Source organism: Harpia harpyja, chromosome Z (genome assembly GCF_026419915.1).
Source record: "Harpia harpyja isolate bHarHar1 chromosome Z, bHarHar1 primary haplotype, whole genome shotgun sequence".
In the NCBI taxonomy this organism is placed as follows: Eukaryota; Metazoa; Chordata; class Aves; order Accipitriformes; family Accipitridae; genus Harpia; species Harpia harpyja.
In genome coordinates, this window is record NC_068969.1 from 67,436,509 (window position 1) to 67,446,090 (window position 9,582).

General features: G+C 55.2%; 1 protein-coding gene across 1 annotated transcript in view; it reads right to left on the minus strand.

Annotated features, from left to right (window-relative positions):
- Positions 1-9,340, minus strand: part of LOC128136664 (uncharacterized) — a 104,381-nt gene extending 95,041 nt beyond the window's left edge. The window contains exon 1 of the mRNA XM_052776584.1: positions 9,174-9,340. The gene's annotated coding sequence lies outside the window, so the exon portion shown is untranslated. The remainder of the gene's footprint in view (positions 1-9,173) is intronic.
- Between the last annotated feature and the right edge of the window lie 242 nt (positions 9,341-9,582).

The window sequence follows — 9,582 nt, forward strand, 5'->3', positions numbered from 1 at the left end:
CCGGTTTTCTCTCCCTCTTCCCGCCAGTGCTCAGGGAAACAGGGGATGGGGGTTGGGGTCAGCTCGACACACCTTGTCTCTACCACTCCTTCCTCCTCAGGGGAGGAGGACTCCTCACCCATCCCCTGCTCCACCGTGGGGTCACTAGCAGGGGAGACAGTCCCTTATGAATTTCTCCAACATGATTCCTTCCCACAGGCTGCAGTTCTTCATGAACTGCTCCAGCATGGGTCCTTTCCGCGGGCTGATCTTCAGTCACAGACAGCTCCAGCGCGGCCTTTCCCATGGTGTCCTGGCCATCTTGGGGGGCATCCCCCTGCTCCGGTGTGGGGTCCTCCCGGGCCTGCAGGTGGGCATCTGGTCCACTGCTCACCTCCATGGGCTGCAGGAGGACAGCACCGTCGCTGATGGGCTCAGCCTTGGCCGGAGGCGGGTCCAACTTGGAGCCGGGGAAGCTTCCAGCAACTTCTCACAGGAGCCACCCCTGCAGCCCCTCCCCCGCTACCAAAAACCTGCCACACAAATCCCAAACAGCATCATTTTCCACATCTTTAAAAAGAAGGGACACCGTATTTGCTTAATGCACTTTGAAAACTTCAGTTATGGGGGAATCCTGAAGAATTACCAGAACTGCACGTAAGCCAACTTTCCCAGTAGCCAACATTGCTCATCCCCCAGGCCCTGGACCTCAACTTGTATGGACATTTTTCCTTTGCAACACTTCTCTGAAGTTTAGCAGATAAGTGCTTCCAAATTGCAGCAAGAATAACCATGTCTCTTCCTCTGCAAGGTTGTATCACACACCAAAGCTAAAAAATGTATCATTATGATCACAGAACAAGAATATTTTAAAGATATGAAGCTGCCAATGCATTGTTTCAAACTCCCATTACAAGTTATCAAGCTCAAAAAGAAGATGCTAGGCCATGTCAGAAAGGGCAGGATGTTATTGCCAAAGAATGAATAAGACAAGGTTCAAAGAACCACAGAACCACAGAATGGTTGAGGTTAGAAGAGTCCTCTGGAGGTCACGTTGTCACATGTTCATGCTTAAGCAGGGCCACAAATAGCTGTTTGCAATGGACCACATCCAGGCAGCTTTGATCTCCAAGAACGGAGACTCCAGCAGCTCTCTGGGCAACCCATGCCTTATAAGCCCCTTCTGTTCATCTCACAGTTGGACAACTTGTCCAGAAGGATGCTGTGAGGCACAATATCAAAAGCCTTGCTAAAATCCAGGAATGTTACACCCAACCACCTTGCCTTCACCCACTAGGCCGGTGACCTTATCTTAGAAGGATATCAGATTAGTTAGGCAGTACTTGCCCTTTGTGAACTCATGTTGACTGTACCTAATGATTACATTGTCCCTGAAATGCCTTTCAATAGCGCCCAGTTGGATCTTCTCCATAATTTTTCCAGGTACTGAGGTTAGACTAACAGGTCTGTAGTTTCCTGGATATTCCCAGAAACACAGCATGGGAATGGTTCAAAGCTGTGTCAGGGGAGATTCAGACTTGATATTAGGAAGCATTTCTCTAACAAGAGGGTGGTCAAACACTGGAACAGGCTCCCTAGAGAGATGGCCGATGCCCCATGCCTGTCAGTGCCTTAAAAAGAGGCATTTGGACAATGCCCCTCATAATGTGCTTTAACTTTTGGTCAGCCCTGAAGTGGTCTGGCAGTTGGACTAGATGACTGTTGTATGTCCCTGCCAACTGAACTATTCTATTCTATTCTATTCTATTCTATTCTATTCTATTCTATTCTATTCTATTCTATTCTATTCCCTTATGCCTTTCTTGTAAATTGGAATAATGTCGAGTAGCTTCCAGTCAGTGGGGACCTCCCCAGACTCTCAAGACCTTTGGTAGATGATAGAGGGGCATCCTGCAATAACATCTACCAGCTCCTGCAGTACTCTGGAATTAATCCCATGAGGTCCCTTGGACTTATGAACATTCAACTGATACAGCTAGCCCCTTAAAATTTCTGTGTCCCCAAATGGAAAGTCACTGTTTCTGTGGACTGGACAGCCCAAAGTCTATCATTAGTAGTAAAGACTGAGGCAAAAAAAGCATTTAATGCCTCCACTCTTTCTGCATCCCTATTTACCAGGGGACCATCTTCAACAAGTATGGGTCCTCTATTTTCCTTAGACAGGAAAGGAGGCTGAGGGGCAATCTCATTGCTCTCTATGGCTTCCTGAGGGGCCCTGGAGAGGAAGGTGCTGACCTCCCCGGGATCCAGTGACAGGATGCGTGGCAGTGGTTCAAAGCTGCATCAGGGGAGGTCCAGACGTGATATTAGGAAGCATTTCTTTACCAAGAGGGTGGTCAGACACTGGAACAGGCTTCCTAGAGAGGTGGTCGATGCCCCATGCCTGTCAGTGCCTTAAAAAGAGGCGTTTGGACAATGCCCTTCATAATAAGTTTTAACTTCTGGTCAGCCCTAAAGTGGAAGAGGCATTTGGACTGGATGATCATTGTAGGTCCCTGCCAAATGAACTAGTCTTCTGTTCTGCTCTGTTCTATTCTATTTGTATTTCTACTTCTGTTTCTATTCTATTTCCTTGTGCCCTTCTTGTAAATTGGAATAATGTTGAGTAGCTTCCAGTCAGCGGGGATGTCCCCAGACTCCCAAGACCTTTGGTAGACGATTGAGAAGGGTCCTGCCATAACGTCCACTAGCTCCTTCAGTACTCTGGGGTGAGTCCCAGCAAGTCCTCGTGGACTTAGGAACATTCAACTGATGCAGCCGGCCCCTTACAATTTCCGTGTCCGCAAATGAAAGTCACTGTTCCTGCAGTCACGGTCCTCCAAATCGGAGGACTGGACAGCCCAAGGTCTACCATAAGTATTAAAGACTGAGGAAGAAAAAGCATTGAATGCCTCTGCTTTTTCTGCATCCCTGTTTGCCAGGGGACCATCTTCCTCAAGTATGGGTCCGTGGTGGGTTGCCCCTGGCCGGACGCCAGGTGCCCACCAAAGCTGCTCTACCACTCCCCTTCTCAGCTGGACAGGGGCGAGAAAATACAACGAAAGGCTCGTGCATCAACATAAGGACAGGGAGGGATCACTTGCCAATTACCATTGCGGGCAAAACAGACTTGACTTGGGGAAAAAAAATCATTTATTACCAATCAAATCAGAGTAGGATAATGAGAAATAAAAGCTAAATCTTAAAAACACCTTTGCCACCCCTCCCTTATTCCCAGGCTTAACTTTCCCCCTGAGTTCTCTACCTCCTCCCCGCTCCAAGCAGTGCAGGGGGATGAGATCCTTGGACCTCCTCTTGCTATTAACATACTTAATAAAATCCTTTCTTGCCGTCTGGCACAACAATAGCCAGTTTCAACTCTAGTTGAGCTTTGGCCTTTCGTGTCTTCTCCCTGCATATGTGAACGTCAGCTCTGTAATCTTCCTGCGAAGCCCGACCTTGCTTCTAGTGATCCTCCAACCTCTGTTTCCTCGGGAGTTCCAAGAGGAGTTCCCTGCCGAGCCAAGGTGGTCTTCGGCCCTGCTTGCTTGCCTTGCGACATGATGGGATGGCCTGCTCCTGTGCTTTGAACGGTGGCTCTTCAAGACTGACCAGCGCTCATGGACCCCTGAGCCCTCAAAAGCGGATTCCCGGGGGACCCTGCTAAGGATTCTTGGGCAGCCCTGCCCTGCTGCTTGGGAGTGGGAGGCTGGGAGAGCGCGAGGGACGCGTCGCCTGCTGCAGCACTTAGGTGAAATGACATCGCGGTGCACCCCGAGAAACCCCCCTCCCCTTTGGCTCTCCCGCACTGCCCAGACAGCGTTGGAAAGCATTCCCTGCGGCGGGTTGCTCTTTGGTCGCGAAAAACACACGCGTCCTGGAGAACATCACGGTGTTTATTGGAAGCATAAGAGGTGGATGCTGAGGGGCTGCAGCTACAGCCTGCGGCTGCGTCAGCACAGAGGAGCCGGGCGCTCACCTGCAGTCGGCGGGCTTGGCTGCCGAGAAGCGCTGGGTGCAGGAGCCTGCTGGGAGGTGGTGTTAGAGGGCCCCTGCCTCCGTGCACTGTCAGTCCCCGCAGGCCTGCTTCTGCCAGCCGAGGGCTGGTTGGTGGTGGGCCGCGGGCGCAGGTTGTAGCGCCGCTGCGGGGAGCGGCTGTGGGCCCTCTCCATCGCCATCCTCCTGCGCAGGCGGGCAGGCAAGCCGACCACGTACTCCTCGTAGTCGTCGTCCCCCCACACGGAGTGCAGCAGCTGGTCGAAAGGCTGCCTGCAGAGTGGGCACTCAGCTACCCTCCTGGCCCACCGCTGGATGCAGGTGAAGCAGAGGCAGAAGGCTGGCTTCTTGATGTCTCCCAGGCAGATGGGGCACCGGGAGACTGCCGGTTCCTCCGCCAGCGCTGCCTGGGGCGGCTGGCTCATGCCGCCGTCCCTTGCAGCAGAGCTGCTCTCCGCCATGTCTTCCTCGGCACCCAATGCTGTGTCCTGCCAAGAGAGACGTGCAAAGCGCTGGAGCTTGTCTGGTACTAGAAGTGGAAATCCAAGCAAGCCCCAGATGGCTGTGGGAGAGGGAAGGCAAGGGCCTCCCAAGGGCTCTCCTTGTGAGCTGCAAAGCAGGAGCTGCAGCCCTGTGGGCCAGCTGGCCAGCCGGCCCCAAGGGCTGCTCTGCACCCCTGCCTTCCCCCATCGGCTCCCCCAGGCAGGCTGCCTACACTGGATGGAGAGGTGCCAGGGAAACCTCCTGCCCAGATGCCAGGGCAAGGCAGGCTTGGGCAAGGTGCCCTGGGCAGGGGAGCACGTGTTGCTCAGGGTGGGAGAGGTTCCAGGTGGGGCTTGACAGGATCTGGGGCAGGGCAGAAAGATGTGGGGCTGGGCCGGGATATGCCCCTATCTGCACCCCCTTGGAGGTGGGCTGCAGGGAGGAGGGGAGGTATGTAGAGCAGGAGGGAAAGCCCCAATCTCCACTGCACTCCCCGTTGCTCAAGCCGGGTTGGGAGAGACACATGGGGTGGGCTCTGGTGAGCTGTACATCTGTGGAGGGGCCCTGGGGGAAGAGCTGGTACACCCAAGACCCTCAAGCCCCATGCTTTTCCCCAAACACCACCAGGTTAGCACAGGGTACCTGCAGGGAGGGAAGATGGAGGAACTTGCTGGGAGTCTTCACAACTGCTGACATCCCTGGCACCCTCCTCACGCTCATGGTCCCAGGACAGGCACCTACAGGACCCGCAGCACCTTGCAGCAGGGCAGAGGAGAGAGGAGTGCTGGAAGGGACGGCCTTTGCACAGCACCCAGACCTGCTACTCTCCCCCATGCCAAAGCTGGTAGAGCAAGACAAAGGTCCTGCTGGAGCCTGTGCACCTTGCGTGTGTACCCACAGGAGCCCAGGCACAGAGGCTGTGGCTGCTGAAAAGCAGCCATGTCAGGGGCTGTTTTAAGCTCAGATTTGTCAAGTCCTGTCATGAGAACCTGGTGCCCCCAGCACAAAGGCCCGGCAATGGGCAGCCCTGCAATGCAGAGAAGGTGACTTCTGGTGACCTCCGCAGTGACAACAGGGCACCCTGACTTCGCTCATGCGAGGGCCATCAGGAAAGAAGAACATGCTCCTCATTGCTGAAGGGAAAGCCCTGGAGATGACAGAGTAGTTGATGTTGGAAGGGACCTCTGGAGGTCACATTGTCAAACGTTCATGCTCAGGTAGGCTCACATAGAGCACATTGCCCAGGACCACGTTGAGACAGCTTTGAAGATCTCCAAGAATGGAGACTCCAGCAGCTCTCTGGGCAACCTATGACGGTGCTCAGTCAACCTCACAGTAAACAAGTCTTTCCTCATGTCGAGGAGGAACCTCTCTCCCATGTTTCATTTTGTGCACATTGCCCCTGGTCCTGTCACTGGGCGCCACTAGAAACACCCTGGCTCCGTTGTCTTTGCACCCTCCCTTCAGATATCTGGACACCTTGAAGAGATCTACCCAGAGACTTCTCAAAGCCCTGTCCGTCCTGACCTTGACTGTTGCTAGGAATGGTGCATCCACAACTTCTCCGGGCAACCTGTTCCAGTGTCTCGCCACCCACACTGGAAAAATGTCATCCTTACGTCCAACCTAAACCTACCCTCTTTCCATTTAAAACTGTTGCCTCTTGTCCTGTCGCTACGGGCCTTGGCAAAAAGTCTCTCTCTCTTCCTTATAAGTGTTTCTTATAAGCCCCTATATATGTATTAAAAGGCCACAATAACATCTCTCCACAGCCTTCCTTCTCCAGGCTGAACAACTCCAACTGTCTCAGCCTTTCTTCACAGGAGAGGTGTTCCAGGCTTCTGATAATTTTTGTGGCCCTCCTCTGGATCTGCTCTAACAGGTCCATGTCTTTCTTGTACTGGGGACCCCAGAACTGGATGGAGGACTCCAGGTGGGAACACGGGAGAGCAGAGTAGAGGGGGACAATTGCGTCCCTCAACCTGATGGCCATGCTTCTTTTTACACAGCCCAGGATACGGTTGACATTCTGGTCTGTGAGAGCACATTGCCAGCTTGTGTCCAATTTTTAATCCACTGGTATCGCCAATTCCTTCTCTGCAGGGCTGCTTTCAATCCCTTCATCCCCTTAGTCTGCATTGATATCGTGGATTGCCCCAGCTGGCACCTCAGGTGCCTCTCCCAGTTGCCATGATTATTTAAAGATTATTGAGAGCAGCCTCACAGTGACATCAGCCATCTCCCTCAGCACTTGTGGGTGCATCCCCTCTGGGCCCATGAACTTATGTATGTCCAGTTTGCTCACATAGTTCCTAAGCCAATCCTCTTCTACCAAGGGTGCATCTTCCTTGCTCCAGACTTTCTGCCTGGTCCCTGCATCCTGGGATTTCTCAGTGTTGGTCTAGCTTGTAAAGACCAAGAAAAAGGCATTCAGTACCTCAGCCTTTTCTATGTGCTATGTCACCAGATCTCCTGCCTCATTCAGCAAAGGGCCCAGATTTTCTCTAGTCTTCTTTTGGACACTTATGGATTTAGGGAAGCCGTTCTTGTTGCCTTTGGAATCCCTCGCCAGATTCAGTTCCAGATGGGCTTGCAAGCCTTGCTGGCAAGAATCCTCCTGCAGCCCAGCACACCACTTACCACCTTTGCCGCAAGGGCACAGTGCTGGCTGATGTTCAATTCATCAGGTCCTTTTCTGCAGAGCTGAGATGGATCACCCCCAGTTACACTGCACAAGGGCCTTGCAGGCTGAAGAGCATCACTGCCTCCATTGCTGGAGAAGTCCTTGCAAGATGCAGGGCAAGAGCACTTGGGCATGCCCAGACTTTCTGGGGGCATGTTGCTCAGGGGCTTGAGGAAACGTGCAAGGCTCATCCTAGCATGTCTCCAGGAAGGTTCAAAGGCAGGGGAAGTAGATGGGTCCAGGGGAGGAAGCAACATGGAATGAGAGATGGAAAATGATGGGCTCATAGGAAAATTCAGATTGGAAAGAATGCCAGGTTTCCTGTGCAACCCCTTGCTCAAAGCAGCATCAGCAAGGAGGTCAGAGCCTGTGGCTCAGGGCTTTCTCCAGCCTGGTCTAGAAAAGAGACACCATCATGGGGGCAGAGGGTGCAGTGAGGAGGACAAGCCTGGGGTGGTGAGCAGTGGGACACGGGCTGATCCTGGAGAGCCCCGGCTGGAAACATCTGCCCCAGGACCATCTGCAGAGATGCTGCAGGCCTAGAGCTGGGCAGCACTTGCCTTCAGGGGGAACAATGAAACAGTACCTGGCACGCATGGAAGGACCCATCAGTGTTAATGTCCCACCCCTCCCGGCAAAAAAACAAAACAGGGTGAGGACAGCAACACCACCTGCACTGTTAGTAACACTGAGACTTTTTCTGTAGTTTTCATGCACTTATTTTATTTGGATGATTGGTGGGGGGCTGGGAGCCCTTGAGGGCTGGTGCATGCCCCAGCTGATGGCCCAGTCCTGGTTTGGCCATCCCCCGAGGGACCCTCCAGGGTCAGCGACGCGGTGCTGGCCTCTTGTTGGCTGGGGAGGCCTCGGAGCTGTCAGTCCTCCTCTTTGGGGCTTGCCGTGGCCTCTCAGGGGAGCGTTCCCTGCCCCGGCTGGAAGTGGATGGCTCGGGCACAGTCTTCCCTGGCTCCTCCTGGGGCACTTCTTGCTCCGCAGGGATGGCAATGGGAGCAGAGGGGTGGCTGCTGGGAATCCCACCAACGGCAGCGGATGAGGTGCCAGGGAGCTCGTCTGCGCTGGATCTTGCAGGGCTGCTGGAGGAGGCTGGGCCGGGGACAAGAGACCCTCCTTCGGTGGCAGTGGGGCCAGGGGCACCCGTGGGGCGGTCCTCCTGACCTCCAGCAGCAGGGGCATCCTGCCAGCCCAGCAGACGTTGGGTCTCTCTGCTGCACCGTTGTGCAGCAACATGTCTGTGGTGTTGCATGAGTGTCTCCTTGCACTTTTGGTGGGAGACCCCCAGCATCTGGCCCAGCAGCTCTGCATCCATCCTTTGGCTGGTCAGGATGGCGGTGATTGTGTCCTCCTCCATGGCTGCCTCCAACACTCTGCTGCCAAAGATCTCCTCCATCTGCCAATGGACACAGGGCTGCAGGATCTGGAGGAGCGCTGGGTTGTCCCGTAAGTTGTTCAACCAGTTTGGGGGCTGGAAGATGCCCACAGGACGCCTGGGCACCCCTTCTGCAGCCCAGCGTTGGGGTGCTCCAGGGAGATGGAGGTCGTGGGCAGCTGCACGTCTGGGAGCTCCTCCCGCCTGACGGACAACGCCTGAGGGTGGTGTGATGATATGCTCCACGTAGTCATCATCCGCCCGCACCGAGTGCAAGATGGAGAGGATCCTCCTCTTGCAGGGGGGGCACTCGGGCTTGCTCTCAGCCCACCGCAGGATGCACGGGTAGCAGAACCGGTGGAGGCATGGCATAACAAAGCTGGCCTCCTCCCAGCTGCCCAGGCAGGTGGGACAGCGGTCGTCCAGCTCAATGGCCACGCTCTCCACGTGCTGCGGTGGGCTGGGGGGAACCAGGGACGTGGAGCCACTCCCTCTCACCGGCGCTGCAGCAGCCGGTGTTGCGCGAGAAAAGGGAGAGAGGGCAGGGTCACTGGCTGGCACGGGGAGGGGTGGAAGAAGTGCCGAGGTCCCTCAAGAAGGAAACCCTCCCAGCTCCCCAGGGTGAGGCATCCCCGACCAGCTCACCTCTGCTGCTGCGAGCGTAGCTCCTGGGTGCCCCGGCTGCCTGGAGCTGGCAGGGCCGGGGAAAATCCTTCGACGGCTCTGGGGTTGGGCACTGAGAGCTGCAAGGAGCAACTCCCCGAGCACGACACCAGCGCCAAGGCCTCGCTCAGTGCTCCAGATCTCGCGATCTGCTCAGCTGGAGTGCGGGCACGAGCAGACTGGGGGGAGCCTCAGCGCCCGAATATAAGCAGTGAGGGTCGCCTGGTCACAATCCATCGCTCGGGGACATCAATGTCCATCACTTGGGGACATCACGACAGGCCATCCTCGCCCACGGCGCTCGCCCCAGCAGCGCTGCGGCCCCAGCGCACGCGTCTGGGGTTACCGCAGCACCACTGCCCGCTCCGTCCCCCCCTCTCTCGTCTTGTGC